Source organism: Dermacentor albipictus, chromosome 10 (genome assembly GCF_038994185.2).
Source record: "Dermacentor albipictus isolate Rhodes 1998 colony chromosome 10, USDA_Dalb.pri_finalv2, whole genome shotgun sequence".
In the NCBI taxonomy this organism is placed as follows: domain Eukaryota; kingdom Metazoa; phylum Arthropoda; class Arachnida; order Ixodida; family Ixodidae; genus Dermacentor; species Dermacentor albipictus.
In genome coordinates, this window is record NC_091830.1 from 27,609,081 (window position 1) to 27,625,654 (window position 16,574).

Here is a 16,574-nt window from a genome sequence, read left to right on the forward strand (position 1 = left end):
ATCATGCACGTTTTATTGACCCATTTGCCTTTGTAACCAGTACGCTGAATACTATAGCCAACATTTTGAATACAGCGATTGCACCGGAAATGTTAGGTTTTCCTTCGGAACAGTCGCACCGCCCCATAGTAAAAGATGAGCTGCTTCATTTGGTTGATTTATTTATTTATTTATTTAGTTAGTTAGTCAGTTGGTTAGTTAGTTTGTTAGTTAGTAAGTTATTTAGTTAGTTAGTTAGTTAGTTAGTTAGTTAGTTAGTTAGTTAGTTAGTTAGTTAGTTAGTTAGTTAGTTAGTTAGTTATGCGCGGATCGTTGTCTTCGGCTTTTAACCCGTTTTCTGGGTCAGCGGGCTTTTTCCGCTGAAGGTTCGTAATCTCATGGTACCGCGTTGCAGTACACGATCGACGTCAAAAGCTCTTTTGAGGGCATCTCCAGCGATTTTATTTTCACTGCAACAGGGTAACGGCAATTTAATGTTCCTGAGAACCTCCTGTCACTTATGACGGATCAGATAGTGGAATTTCCCCCCAAATTCGAAACTGTGGTGTCATGACCTAGTTTGGCTAGGATTTCTCTACCTAGTTTGGTTCCAGAGAGTCTTGTCCATTGAGCCCGTTCTTGAGCTTCGGCGATTTCTTCAAGTGTATTGTGTACCCCCAGTTGCAGCAGGAGCTCTGTCTCGGTGGTCTTGGGGATTCCCAGCGCTAGTTTGACTAGCTTGCTCAGTTGTACATTGAGTTAGTCCTTCTCTGCTACCTTCCATCTGTGCATGGCCGCGTCGTAGGTGAAGTGGCATAGCGCAAAGGCGTGTGTTAGCTTCAGGAAATTTTCTTCCTTGAGGCCGTGTTGTCTGTTTGCTACGCGTCGTATGAGATTCAAGGCATTATTCGACTTTGTCACGATCTTCTCCACTGTCGTGGCGTTAGAGCCATTGCTCTCAATGAGCATCGCAAGGAGCCTGATTTTGCTGACGTGTGGAATGGTTCCTCCGTCATTTGTTCTGAGAGTAATGGAGTGTGTATCTCTGATTTCGTTCTTTGGCTTGGGACCGCTTCTCGATGGTTTGTAGACGAGGAGCTCCGACTTCACAGGCGAACATCGCAGATCGGTGGGAGCGAGGTATTCCTCGATCGCTTCGATCGCTTGCTGCAGAGCGCTTTCATTTGATCCCAGGCTACCTCCGGGGCCCAGAGTGTTACGTCATCTGCGTATATCGTGTATTTGACGCTCTCGATTTGATCCAGTATGTGCCACTGAGTAGGCGCCACGATAGACAAGCAAAAAAAGAGCCAAGGTGCTACATATCCGCATCATAAAAGAGAAGTGGAAAAGCCAGCATAATGAACAGTCGAGCGTGAAGAAAGTGGTGAAACGAACCGAATAGGACAATAGCGCGCATTGAGCGTGGATGGTTGAGCAATAAAAAGGTGAAGATGTCCGTACCAGAAAATTGAGCGAAATCGACTACATAGAAGGTAAGAACGCAACAAGACCGTGTGTCTGCATGAACGCCTGCATTGGTTATGACAGGAGCTCCACCGAATATTCCTTTTAAAGAAAATCATGAAATAACTTAAAGATAAGGGCACACCAGACTAGTACGAAGGGCTCCTAGGATAATTATGGTAATCGCTTTATTAAAGGCTGAAGCGAAATGACCTACTTTTTGATCGCCAAGTATAAAGCGGAGATGCAAACGCCGTGCAAAGGCGCGCGACACTGTGATAGACTGTGAAGTGCGCGAGCTGACGAAGAAGAAGTGTTCGTTTCGGACCCTCCGCACCGCTAGATCTCGTCTAGCGGTGCGGAGGGTCCGAAACGGACACTTGAGATGTCGCATACCTCCTCTAAATTTTTACTTACACAGGTCTGGTCTCGCAGTGTCCCCTCTATGTTCTTTTTGCAGTGAGCCTGAAACTGTCGAACATTACTTTCTCTCGTGCCGCCGCTTTCTAAGACAAAGAAAACTATTAGAATACTCATTTACTAAACTTAGCCTTTCGCTATCCTCGCCAACCATTCTTTCTTTTGGGGCGACTTCACTGGGATCCAGCCACAGGGATGCTTTTCTAGCAGTTTACAATTTCATCAGAGACACAAAAAGAGTACCTTGCTGAATTTCTAAAATTATCCATAATTTATATTATTTCATTTCTTCACGTTTACTTATTTTATTGGAATTCCTAACAATAATCAATTAAACTTCTAATTTACAGTACTCTCGTCCCACGCTCCACAATACAAATCTAGATTGTCTCTACTTCTAACCATACGGAAAACCGCCTGCTTCTTGGCCAATCCCCCATCGTGGGTACGCGCCACTCTCGAGGCCACAAGACAAGACAAGACAAGATCTCGTCTCTTTGAATCATCTCCTTGGATACCGCACAACACTACTAAACCCGAAGAGCGACATCTGAGAACCAGGCGATGGACGTCGTCTTCCCCCAGCGACTGGCCGGCGCCGATCTCCGAACAAGCGAGTCTTTTGACTGCGAGGAAGCCTTTGGTCACGGACCTTTCCAGACGAGGATGCTCGTTCTCATTCTTTTGGGACTTTTCTCGGTTAATTGCCAAACCGTGGTGATCTCCCTTGTCACAGGTGACATCGACCATTGGTGCAAACCACTCGCCGGTTTCAACATCTCTGCAGCCGATTGGAAGAATATTGCCATACCAATCGAGGCCGATGGACGCTTCAGCCGCTGCCGTATTTACGAACGCTGCAAGCCACCCGCTGACCACATCGATTCCGCTGAGCATCGCAAGAGCGGCGCTGTACTAACCGGGGCGGACAAGTGGTACAGCCGATGCTTCCAGAACACCAGCGACCCACGCGACGTGCCCTGTGAAGAGTGGGACTACGATGCTCGGACGGTCGAGACCAGTGCGGTGAGCTATTGGAACATGGTGTGCGACCGACGCTTGCTTCCGGCCACTCTTGTCGCGTTGCAGAACGCCGGCGCGGTCGTTGCCCTCATCCTGGCCGGAGTCTTCGTTGACTACGTCGGAAGGAGAGCCATGCTCCTGTCCTCAGCCGCAGCGTTAGTGACCTGCACGGTGTGCACCTTCGCGGCCACAAATTACGTGTGCTACGCTGTGGTGCGCTTCCTTACCGGGGCCAGTGTCTCGGTACACATGATCTTTACCTGCCTCATACCGTTCGAGGTGATGACGCACGCGCACAGGCCGCAGCAATTCCTCCTCCTGGCGGTACTGGGCCTCACGTTATGTGAGGTCTGGAGGGTCATCGTCGAACCGGTGGTCATCGACTGGCGTCTGAAGCAGGTTATGTTCCTGGCCCCGACGGCTCTCTTGCTCCCAGCTTTGTCCGCCGCCCGAGAGTCGCCCCGATGGCTCGTCGCGAAAGGAAGAATGGACGCGGCCGAAGCACTCATGATGGAGGCTGCCGAAACCAACAATGTCCCACTTCCTGTCACAGCCTGTCTCGTGGAGAAGCTGAGAGAACAGATGAAGAACCACGCAAGTCGCGAAGGTGCGGATACGGAAGACTTGGTCGACTATCGCTCCCTCCGGTGTCGAGCGTTGGCCATGTTTGCCGTTTGCTTCGCCATGTCTTTTGTATTTTTCATCGGCGTCTTTTCGACAGCATCGTATAACGAATTTTGGATCCCGTGCTTCACGGTTGTCATCACACTGGCGACGTACGCGGGGATGCACTTCCTGATCACCGGCGTCGCACTCGTCAGAGTGCTCAGCGTGTGCTTCCTCTTGACGGGCTCCATACAATGCGCGCTGAGTGTGGCGGTGGGTGGTGGATACGTCATGATCACAAAGACCTTACTCGTTCTGTCCAAGGGTGTCTCTACCGTAATCGTTGTACACTGTTTCACCTACGTCCTGGAACTCTTTCCATCGGCAGCGCGAGCTGGTGTCTTCTGCTGGGCATTTGCCTTCGGGCGTGTCGCGGGCGTGTCGCGGCCATGTGCGCGGCAATGACCCTCGTCCTGAAGCCAGCCGGACACGAAGACCTAGTGTTCGCCGTTGCGGGACTTGTCCTCTTCGTCTCCCTTCTCGTCATTCGCGTCCTGCCACGCACGACAGTGGTGGAAGAAGCACGAATCGTGGCAAGGCGCGCTTCAGACTTCTCCAGGATGTCCATGGATCACATGAAACGAACCCTCGTACAGAGGATATTACGCAAGAAGTATAACACCGGAAGCCTGGAGAGCTCTAAGGCATCCAGCAGGAAGAGCGGGAGGACTGGTGGCAGCAAAAGTCCTGACATTTTTAATGTGTCTCGTCGATTTCAAACCAACCCAATGCTGGAGTGATGCCACCGGAAAATTTGTATGAAATTACTGGGCGCGATATACTGTTCGCGACATCAAAAAGTCGCTTCTTGTGTTTTGGTCTGCTATAATTATGCTTTTAAATGTTCATTTGTTCTCCTAAAAATGAAAAACACGAACTTATGTTCTAACTTAATTCCTTTCTGTTTTGACGGCACACAGTATCTTTGTGTGCTTCGTGAGTGTTTCTTATATCGGGAAAATATAATTTCATCCTTTGGCTAGCTAAAGCATTGGCCCTTTGAAAGCTGATGTGTGTGTTTGACCACGAGACTACCGAAACATACTTCTGAATTCCAGGCCGCACGTTGGGAATGGAAAAAAAGCATGATTTTTTGCATTGTGAATTTATATATAAACGCATGCACATATGATATAATGACCACGCGCAGATACATATACGTACTACCCTGACCAAAATTACATGCATTAGGGATTCCCCGATAAAGGCGACTTTGGTCTTCGGCCTACGAATGTAACTTCAAATTGAAGAATACAGTCCGAACTGATCTCGACAATGGTCGGACTACCACCTCGCCAGAGTTCCCCTAGTAAGTTATATATAAAACTAATGTGCACCGAGCCATTCAATGAGAGAGAGAAAAAACATTATTAAGCCGCCTGCAGAATGACACCACGACTATATGGCACCGCGACGCTGTCCCCGGACGTCTTCAAAGCAGTTGGTCTCTACTCAACTCCTGCGCTTGTTACTCCCGCGGTCGGTCGCCCTGAGGGGGACAGTCCCGTCGGTTTCGCTCGACCTTTGTCTTTCAAGAGCCGCCGAGACCTGCTGGACGGCTCAGGTTTGGATTTCGTGGTCGTAGCATTCCGCCGCAGCCGCGAGTCGCGGCGGAATCGTTGAACTTGTCGAAGCTTGGATGTGCGTCAGGGTGGCCCTCTCCCGCTGGCACACGAAGCACACATCCCTGATATACTTTCGAGTAAAGATGACTCATTAACACTGGGGTGGGTAAGGAACCAGTTTGTAATTGAACAGCACCGCCTCCGCTCTGTTCAACCCCGTGTGCGGGGGTGGGAAAGTGCTGCGAGCCAGGCGGTGAAACTGTTTAAGTTCGTTGAACGTCGTCATGTGGTCCTTGGCACTGCACAATGTTGGACGGTCGGTTGCAGTGGCGCGGTTGGTTTGCGCTCGCGCCACTGCGTCTGCTGTCGCGTTGGTGATCGTGCTTCTCCGACGCATCGTTGCCCGCGTGCGCCGGGAACCACTTGATTTTAACATACCTATTCTCTCGTTGCAGGTCAGTAGAGCACAAAACGCGCACAGCCTAACCACAAACTTTGCCCTTGGCATGATTCCACACTGTACTTCCCGAATCCCACAACACCGTCTGGCACCCGGGGTCGGCAATGGCCAGGGCAATGGACACCTACTCCTGCCTGACACGCCTCTCGGACCCGTAAGCTCGCCGCTGCCCTCGTGGCGCGCCGGACGACGTCTCGATGACAATAGCTACGAACGCCGCGCTGTCTCCCTGATATTCTGCCGCATCCGCAAACCTTGCGTGCTCGTCCTTTGCGTGAAAGGTGATAACGGCGTCGGCCCTCGCCGCTCTTCTCTCTTTGTTGAACTCCGGGTTCACGTTTCTCGGCATGATCGAGGTCTACCCGAATCCCGCGCCGGGTCCCGTCCGGGACAGGAACGTCGCTACTCGCCTTTTTCGCCCCGGGCGTGAAGCCCAAGTATTGAAGTATGCGCCTGCCGGCTTGGGTCATCAAGAGCCGCTCCGACTGGGCGGTCCGTTGCGCTTCCGCAATTTCTTCGAGGTTATTGTGTACCCCTAGGCTCAGGAGCTTGTTGGTGTTCATACACTTGAATAGTCCGAGCGCCGCCTTGTAAGCTCGTCGTATTAGGACATTGATCTTATTCTTTTCACACTGCAAACAGTTGTGCAAGGCTGCAACATAGGTGACGTGGCTGATTACGAGTGAGTGCACAAGTCGAATCAAGCTTTGCTCCTTCATCCCGGCATTGTGGTTTGCGACCCGCCTGATGAGACGCATTGCGTTGGTAAGCTTGGCTGTGAGGCGGGATATGGTCTCGCCGTTGCCCCGTCGCTTGTGTATGATCATGCCGAACACCCGGAATTTGTCGACCTCCGGGATCACTTGGCCGTTTCTCGTCACGACCTTGATAGCCTCGTAATCCCTCGCGTCGCTCTTGTTAAGTCTTCTCGATAAGTCTTCTTGGTTCACTCTTGTTAAGTACAATTGCTCGAACTGCTCACCAGGCAGTTCTCACTTGCTCGGTGAGCAGATCAAGCCGGAACCGCTTAGCTGGTCTTCGGTCGCGTCGACGGCTTCTTGCAGCGTGTTCTCAGTGTGCAATGCAATGCAATGCTTGCTTTTCATGAAATGAGATGCAATGAAGAAGGCGCGAAGTTCAATTCCAAACGGTGCAGACATAAATGCCGCAGTTTCCCCCGAAAGACGAAAGGTCGAGACGTCTATACGACGTTCGGATAGTTGTTCTGTCGGCCACATAAATATGTGACTATTCTTTGTAATTAAATTAACAAGCATGGCGTCACTCGCACACAGGCAAACGTGAACACAAATCGCTTCGATGACCGCGGGCACTCGCTGTCAACACACTTCCGTGAGGAATCGCGGCAGCAGCCACGAGCGAGTTGCCTTTCCTTCTGAATCTCGCTTCAACGCGAGCTAAGTGGCGAGAACACATCGCACATGCGTAAAGCCGCCAACCCTCGGCACGCCTAGACACTTTGCCCACCTCAGATGGCTTTCAAGGTAGGCACACCACGCGGCCACGCTCATCCGTGCCATATAGCACCACCACAGGAGTAGAGGCCTCTCTCCCACCTCATCGCGGCATCCTAGCCTCTCCACCAGCGGCCAGCGACCCGCACGCGAAATCCCGGTTTCCCACTTTACCTTCCACAGCTGCGGGCTACCTGTCGACAAGCTCATTTTGGGGGGTAGGCAGTGAAAACGAGACGGAAATAGAGTACGTCCCTTTCGGGTCACAAAGAATGGGCAAGAAGCGAAATTGTGAGTCTGCCTATTTCGAATAGATTCATTTTTAACAACTTTTAGAGCGCAAAACAAACAGGGACACAGAAAAGTAGCAACACGAGGACAAGCGTTTTCACAGACCGCGATATAGGCACCAGTACTGCTGGGTTCTTTAAGCCATAGTTCGGACAAGTAGAAAGAGGGCGAGAAGAGCTAGAAATGAACTGAAGCATAACTGCGAGTCGCCCTAGTTAAAGGTGAATCTCTTCCAACTCACAAAGACAGCCATATTCCGCACTACTGAAAATTGTACACGCCTACTGCTTTGGTGCAATGTGTTCTTTTCTTCGGCCACTTCCCCAAGGTGGCCCAAATAATAAAATCAAAGCCTCATGTAGACACTACAATACACATGCTTCACTGTAAGCACCAGCCGGTAAGGTGCATTCTACGGGGGGTATGCTGTCTGCAGAACAGGATCCCAGTCTTCGCGGACCGCATGGACGCGCGAGGCCTGTGTAATGTGAACTTGTGCTTGCTAGAGAACAGGGTCTGTTTTGCCGGTCTCCACGTAGAGTGTCTTTGCTACACCCTTATCGCATCCTGGTGAACTCAGGTGACGCCCTCACTCAGTCCCACTGAAAACTAAAAAACAAAAAAAAAGATTCTTCTTTGAGAGAACAGCATTTTCCTGCCACTCCTTTGCCATATTGTGAATAAAATTAAGATTTACTCGCAAAAATAAATTTCTGTGCATGAAAGAGTTAATCATGCGGGCGTCGCAGTTGGCGACAACAGTCTCGATCACAAAAAAAAGGCAAAGACGTATTGAAAGAGCTAAATCGCTATTTTCTACGCAATGACAAACGCTGCGACTCAAGAGAAACCTTCGCACTGCGACCCACGTGACAGGCCTAAATTATCCCGTTACTCGGCCACGTTGTTGTGCAGTCCAGACAAGCCGGTAGACGCGCCGACATCGTGCCGTCGATAGCTCAGTTTGTGTGTAAGTTGAAGAAGAAAGTTTTAGCTGACTGCCGTATTGGCATTTTTTTCACTCTCTTTAGTACATCTTGTCCTGGGCCTCCACGGTGTGGAAGACGGTACAAAGGTGCAGGGAACATCGTGTCTACGAGATCTCTGTATAGTTTTTTTCTTTGTAACGGTTGACAGGTATTGCTGTGAAAAACGTACATTCAACATCCTATATGACCATATCACTTCACGCAGGTAACCAGTCACAGCTCCTGGCATGTTGTGAACAGTCGAAACAATGAATCCTGGAATTTGTCTACACAGCCGTACCTGTATCACCGTTCGGAGAAACGGATCGTTTTGATCCCGTAAAAACACAAAGCGTGACACGACTTGTCGCAGAAACAAATGAGTTATACCAAGCCCACCTTTCTTGACAGGGAGGAACAAGTTCGTTCGACTCATCCTCTCCCAGGTAGACGCCCAAATAAATGTAGCGAAAACTCGGTGAATTTTTTGTACGCTTACCCTCGCAGCACACAACACTTTCATAACGTACCATATCTTAGATACTAAAACGAGGTTGCAGACAGTGGCTCTAGAAAACATTGACAATTGCTTTCCTCTCCACCCTCCACACTTAATGAAACGAGTCTCCATTCAACTTCAACGTTTTCGAAAAAAAAAATGCAATCCTAAGCAAGCAATGAAATCAAACACGCATAGCATCGGGTCGTTCAAAATTTGTGGGGTTCGTTGCATAAACGTTGGCTTTGGACTTTGACTTTTATTGAATTTGCATTGGGGGACAGCTTCGCGTTCAACCATCTGTCTTTAAAAAAGAGGCTTTTTTGAAAAATCTAACACAGGGCTTGGACCACCGTTTCGAAAACGGGTATTCTAGGATTAAGTTATGGAAAGTGTCTTGAATAGAAATAACGAAAGGACGCGGAAAGAAGCTTTGGTAACACGACTTGTCGACGGTCAATAAGTAAAAAATTAGGTCTCTCCAATGCTTTTGTATGCGCACATTTGTATGCGCAGCGTTGCCACCACTGGTACGCAGTATTGCATGTATTCTAAAAGGAGCGTTTCCTATAGTCAAATCATATACCTGATAGATGTGTTCCACGCTTTACTCACACGAAACTTAAGTATATAAAGCTTATAGCTCAGTCCTAACTTCTAGCAAGAAAGGTAGGCTACCGGAATATCTTTGTCGACAATACCACCAAGAGATCAGCGCGGGATTTATCATCCGAATTAAATATATTTTCGAACTGGGTACCAGGTCACTGCCCTGTGGGTAAAAGCCACGAAGACGACCTTCTTAGTTGAAATGCCAAAACCTTGAGCACGTAGGTACGATGTCGTCAATGTTGTTACCTTTTCAATATGTGCAGAAAGCTGGAGACGTGTCTTGGTTGAGGTCACAACGCTCATGTCGTCAGTGGGCTCGATAAGATTAATTTGCTGCAGTAGAGTTCTAACCACCGAAATGGGTGCAAGTGACAACAAAATGTGACTGAGAACCATTCCTTTTGCGGCGACATGGCTGGTGTAATGGCCAGCTGTTCGACTACCCGTGCTTAGTATAATGAACAATTTCCTGACCCAGGTAGCGCTGAATATAAGGAAACACTTGTCCACCGATTCGTACATTGCTTATGGCATCAAAGATAACGCCACGCGTTGCATTATTATGTGAGTCTTTGACATTAAGAAAAACTACGAATGACAGGCGTCTCCATTGTTCTTTCTGCACAGCTGTCGGACGTTATAAATGGAAGAACAATCTCGCCGAAAGCCAGCCGTGGCGCTCAGATTTTCGGCGTTTCGTGTACCACTAGATGCGTGTGGTGATCGTTCTTTCCTTTACCCTTCCCCCCCCCCCAAAAAGTAAATTATGGGGTTTTACGTGCCAGAACCACTTTCTGATTATGAGGCACGCCGTAGTGGAGGACGCCGGAAATTTCGACCACCTGGGGTTCTTTAACGTGCGCCTAAATCCAAGTACACGGGTGTTTTCGCATTTCGCGCCCATCGAAATGCGGCCGCCGTGGCCGGGATTCGACCCTGCAACCTCGTGCTCAGCAGCCCAACCCCATAGCCATTGAGCAACCACGGCGGGTACCTTCCCAAGAAGCTGTACACTGCAGTGAATTTGCAGGATGTAAAGTTGAGGTACGACTTTTTAAACCTTAGGAGTGTACAAGGCATCTGAAATTCTACTGTTCAGGAACGAGACTGTTGTACCATTGTTGATTGCACAATTTGAAACGTTTACGTGGGCTATCTTCGCATAGGTAGCATAAAGCGTGGCGTACGACATCTGGACCCGGGAAACTAGCACCTGAGTGCGGCCAGAGCAGCGTCGAGTGGGTCCAGGAAGATAGACGGGTCCACATCAGAGATGCGCGTTGCAATGAGCTCTTTCGAGATTGTTGTCCCTAGTGGGGACTACATCACTCAGAACGGATGACAGAAACGTAGAATAGGTATGACTCTTGCGGGGACGGGCTAAGGCCGTGCACCGAATTCCATATGAGGAACAGTTGCATGCGAGGGTCAAGTGATTCACAAAACTTCCACTGTTCGCCCAACAGCCTGCGTACTCGCCGCTGGAATTTCTCTTGTATACGACGTCGATACCTAGGGTCAGGAATCTACTTGTGCAATGAAGAAGATAGCACGAGCGTCACTGCGGTGGCATGGCTCTGGAAATGAGGAAGTCAAAGACGGAAGGATCACTGTCACTAATATCGACACCTCCTATTTCCATGGCACAAACATTCCTTTCACTTACAGAAAAATGAAGTAATTTGTATCCAATTACGCTGTCGAATGCCAGAATTAGGCTTTTATCGTCACAAGGCTGGTGTGGCACCCTCGCCTCTGTGCCAAATCTGTGCTAAAATGAGACCAAGGATCATTTATTGTGCCACCGTTTTTATTCTTTCAGGAGAAATTTTTAAAAGCAACGTTCAGGCAACTCGGTTTAAATTTTTGTCATTTCTCAATATTCGTTCTATAGGAGCATCCTCTCTTGGAAACTACCACATGGATTTTTGCTTAGCTGTGGAGGAATTCATAGTTGTGTCAAAGCGATTCTCTTAAATTCTTCAATTGGTATTTTGATGCATCTCACCTGACACATTCACCAATTTCTCTATCAACAGCATATTTTTAACACCAGCCAAATCTTGGTGAATTCCTCGCAGTGGGTATGTGCCTTTGCAGAAGGATATCCTATCATATCCTATCCTATGAGTGTCACTGCTTTCTTCGCGCGGGCACTCGGCTGAAACTGCTCACCTGCTCTCTGTGCAGGATCCGAAATCTCAATAAAACACGACTATGTCATCAAGGTAGCATTGATAGATGTTCCATTCGATACTACGAAGTATGTTATCGATCATGCGCTCGAAAGTAGCGGGCGCATTGCAGAGTCCGAATGGCGTCCCGTTAAATTCAGAAAGCCCATCAGGGATGACAAGCGCTGTCTTAGGACAATCGCATGCGGTCATTGGAACCTGCCAGTACCCACATCCGTCACAGGATTATATGAGAGCAGGAACGCAGTACAAGGGACTAAATTGTGTAAAGTGCTCCCTGAATAACGATCCTAGCAGTGCATGCGGCTGAATGTTTGGTGGGCTGCATGGTGGCAGTATGAAGGACCAGACTAGAAAGTGACGGGGTGATTTTCCTGATTTTACGGCAAAGAGTCTCACGTACGACAGAAACTGCACCACCCGTGTCCACAAGTGGGGTGGTAGCGGAGGTCTTGAGCATGTCGACAAGCGGGCAGCTCTAGCCTCAGGAGCTGCAGTACTTGTAGTTTCTCTGGTTGGAAGGCGGGTGACGACGCCTCGACTATATTGAACGGCGACCTGGTGAAGGGGAACGACGGCTGCTGTAGCTTCAGAAGTTGGGCGACGGGTTCGAATCAGTATGCTGGTGGACTGTAGTGAGGTGCGGTTCAGTTATTACGTGCAAACGTGGCAGGCAGCGGCGAAAAAAAGAGTGCCAGAATGCGGGGAAAGCATACTGCCCGGTTGTCCTTCGTGGGCCAGGGACCTAGCGGTCGGAAGTACTGAGGGAGCATTCGAGGTGCAGCGAGTAGGGCCGGGCGCGGTGGCGTCGAGTAGGGCAGCTCTGGCGTGTGTTAGGGGAGCGTCGTCTGTCTAATGGCGTTTTTCACTGGTCGATCTGGAGCAGCCGCCTGAATCCTCGAGCGAGCGCTCGGCTTTCACCAATCCGAGTCTGCCAGTGGAGCGCACGAACGCTCCGCGGGAGATCACACAGGAAGTCTGCGTGCACGTGACCCACACCGGTTCCGCAAACTATGCCCAACACAATGTTGTGCGTACCGACCGGGTACCGATTTCGCTTGAAGACGGAAGTGACGCCATGCGACGCGTTCTATTTCCGCCCGAATCCGCGTCTAGGCGGCGGAGCAAGTGAGAGCGATCCGGCGCAGAGCGAGTTGATCCGAAACGACCAGTGGAACGCGCGAACCCGCTCCAGATCGACCAGTGAAATTCGGATTCGTTGCCGCGGAGCAAAAAATCCTGCTCCGAATCGACCAGTGAAAAACGCCATAAGATGCGACACAGCTTCCGCGTTCCTCGGAAGTGCGGTAACTGGAGGTTGCTTTTGGACTAGTGGAAGAGCCTCTGACCGTGCTCATGGATGGCCTTCTGCATGACCGAAGACAAACGTTCGACAGATTGCTGGGTGAGAGAGAGCAGTAAGAGCTGGTGGGTCACTTCTTCAGGAATGAAGGCTTTGATTTGGGGCATCAGAGACCCATCAGCAGTCTGCTCTGGAGCAGTCGGCAAATTGGATTGTGAGGCCACCCGAGGAACAGTTCGGTGGCTGAGCGCTCACAGCCGGGGTAATTCTTAAAAGTTTTGGCGGTAGGTGACTACAGCTGCAAAGTTGGCAGAATTCTTACCCAGGAGCATATGAAAGGCGTCGTCTTAAACATTCTCGAGGACATGTTTAATCTTAACTTCCTCAGTCATGGTTCGGCTCACTTGGGCGCGGAGATTGATGACCTCAATACAACTAGTGAAATTCACGCCAGGCAGTGGCACTCGTTGGCGGAGGCGTTGTTCGGCTAAGTTCTCGCACCACCGGACGGCGAAATATCTCCACGAAGGCAGTCTTAAAGTCATTCCATGTCGCAATAGTTGCGTGGTGGGTTTGGAACAAGAGGTTGGCGACCTACCTAAGATAACAAAAATAACGTTGGTAAGCTTTGTCAGATCGTCTCGTTTGTTAGGGTCGCTCACTCATTCGTACGACGAAAGCTAGTTCGGCTTTCTGTTCGGCTTTTTAGTTTAACGTATAATCAGGAATAGTGCACACAGCAGATGAGCAAGCGATAAAGAGAGACTGACAAGCACTCGGTTTCTTGGCGCACGGGCAGCAAATTTCACTGCGTAACGCAACATGGCACGCGTCGCCGTAGCAGAAGACGAGGAAAAGACAGCGCTCGCCGTGGTCACGCCACTTGAGCAGCGCCTTGTGAATTGGTTTCTGTACGGAAATAATGAACTACGGAAGCAAATATTCGCACCACTAACAAATTGTTTTCCTTACCTTCTTCGATTAGGGACCGTTCTTCCGCTCCAACAGCCGGCACAGACAACCTCAGGAGTCTTGTATTGGCCGTGTTGACGTGGTCCTTTTCTGTGATGTGGTCCCAGCAGAAGCAGTAGCCGTTTTGCATATGCTGTGTTGACAACTACGCCGTAATTTCGCCATATGTCACACCTAAAGAAATGGGCAAAATATAGCGTGGTCTTATTTAAAGAACACCTAAACGGGAAAGGAAAGTTGAGAGTAAGAAGAAGTTACGGTAAGATTCTGTCGTCCTAGGCACAGGCTGAAAAGAAGCACACGTCACTCGTCGTGCATTAACTCGAAATTTGAGCTGTAATTCAAAACGCAAGAGATGACTGCTGCGCAATTTAATTTATTTTAGGCTTCTGCCATGTTCCTGAATAATCCTATGTAGTCATGACAAAAGAAAAAGAACTGGTCAGCGGAATGCTCTCCAGCGTAGCCAGTTTGCGCAGCGAGTGCTCAAACACCTTCAGTAACCTTAAACTGCAAGGTTTATACTCGTGAAAAAGTGGAGAGCCACAGCTAATATATACCGATGCAAAACTTTCGCCTGCTCGTCAAGTTAGCATCGATCGCCTCATGAGCAACTTTCTACAAGTAGCTTCAGCTTCTTCAATACCACTGAAAAACGTGCCGCAGCTAACCAAGAGATTTTCAGGTAAAAGCAACTGCGGAAAATTTTTATTTTGTCCTATGGCTGTTTTGACAAGTGTAGCGCTTGTTTCTTGATAAGTACTGCAGAAAAAGTTAGCTTACCTCTCGTCCTCTGACAAAGGGTAAAAAATTGCGCTGCGGTTCCTCCCCAAGTTGCGACACCACACCGCCACGCAGCACACCTTTTGGCCTTTGCTAAGCCTTTCAGACACAGCTGGAACGTTCGGGGGCCCAGAAAGAAAACTTTTAACAGCAGAGCATTCGAACAAGCATGCACGTGCATAGAAAGTGGCTGGATCAGAAGCAAAGAATGGCTGCCGAAGCGATAAGAGTGAAAGCGACGCCCGTGGGCGCAACACATGAAGCGACCAAATAAAGATATAGGGTGGCAGAAAAGAAAGTAACCGAAAACATTTTATTTCTGCACCAAATAGAATCACTTTATTGCTATGTAGGTTCTAAAGATAGAGCCACATATGCAAGCGTTACTGAATTATCTTTAGGCTACCAATGTCAAGGCGACGCTTTATGCCGGATGCCCAAACTAGGCCAGGTGTCCACGTAGTGTTTAAAATCAGCAGTGAGTACTGGCGTCGAGGATGATACCGGCTGGTCCAAGAGGTGAAACGCCAGCATCAGAGCAGTTGCGATTGAAGAAGAGGGCGCGAACGGGAACGGCGCGGGAATACGGAAGCGGGAACGGCGATGAAGTGAATCGGTGGCGCAATCCCCTAATTGGCGCCGCAGAAGCAGTGCACTGCAAGGTGCAGAAGACGGGCGAAATCTACACCATAGGGAGTAATAGCCGAGCGGACCCAGCAGACGAGAGGGGACGCGGCTACGCATATTCGGTACGCTCGGGCTGCCAGCGTGTTTGCTGAGCGGCACGCTTACTTTGCTAGTCTCCCCTCACCACCGGAGGGCGCACAGTGGTCCAGGGTTCTTGCGAAACAAACATGGCGAACACCAGCACGAACAGCAGTGACATGACTTCAAACATGGCGCTTGCTCGCCTGCAGGCGATAAAGGTTCGGAGGTGTTTCACTGCTAAAGAGGACTGCTGTATCCTGCGAGCTGTTTGAGCAACGAGGCTGTTTGATGACGATTTCAAGTGGATGATCAAGATCGGTCACCTGACGGGAGCGTTTGGCCGCGAGCTGACACTGCGTAACAGTAACTTGTTAGACAGGTGGCGCAGCAAAGAGCTTCATTCGACCTAATTAAGGATCGCTGAGCTAAAACTTTTTTCTTTCGTGTGGTGCTTCGCAGCCGTCTTCACTCGCCTGCTCTTTGCGCTGGCCCGTAAACACGCTTAGCTATAACTATCTAATGAAGAAGAAAAAATTCACATCCGGTCCCATGGTTGCCGCTCTTCCCTGGTCACTTCATATATTATATGCACTTTAAGAACAGTTTACACCATTTGGCTTGCCCCTTCTGCCACACAAAAATAATCGTCATCTGCCTTGATGCGTTTCCTTTCTTTATCGCTGCGAGCCCGGAACTTTCCAGTAACGAACGGCACGCGCGTTATCAGCATAGAACAGTTTACACCCTTTGGAGTGCCTCTTCTGATAACGCGCGTGCCGTTAGTCACTGGAAAGTTCCGGGCTTGCAGTTCCGGGCTTGCAGTGTGTCTCTGTTCGGTATCTTTTTCATACTGATCCATAAGTATCAAATTGAGCCTTGAGCGAAAAAGCTTGCAACTGTAGCAGAAAAACAGCAACGAAATTCTTATTAGCTGCGATGCCACATCACGTGTAGGCCTCGAAGGAGCGAGGGAACACCTGTTCACACCGAGGGAACACACCGAGGGAACAGCGAAAGTGAACACCTGCTGGCGCGCCGAGGGTGGCGTGAGGGGAGAGGGGATTGCTATGACCTCACGTCACCCTCGCTCTCCGAAGCCTGGGTTATCCACGCGCTCCTTGCCGGCGCAAGCTCTCGCATGCGTTCTAACTTCGCCTAGGTAATCGCCATAGAAAGTTAGTGTATAAA

At 49.5% G+C, this 16,574-nt stretch overlaps 1 long non-coding RNA gene across 2 annotated transcripts in view; it reads right to left on the reverse strand.

The window, feature by feature from the left end:
• LOC139051093 (uncharacterized) overlaps positions 1 to 15,960 on the reverse strand; it is a 41,472-nt gene extending 25,512 nt beyond the window's left edge. The window contains exons 1-2 of one of the 2 annotated variants that reach the window (XR_011509230.1): positions 14,679 to 15,960; positions 13,896 to 14,069 (exon numbers count right to left, since the gene is read on the reverse strand). This is a non-coding gene — a long non-coding RNA (uncharacterized lncRNA). The remainder of the gene's footprint in view (positions 1 to 13,895; positions 14,070 to 14,678) is intronic. The other variant, XR_011509231.1, reaches the window with a different exon arrangement.
• Positions 15,961 to 16,574: the final 614 nt, after the last annotated feature.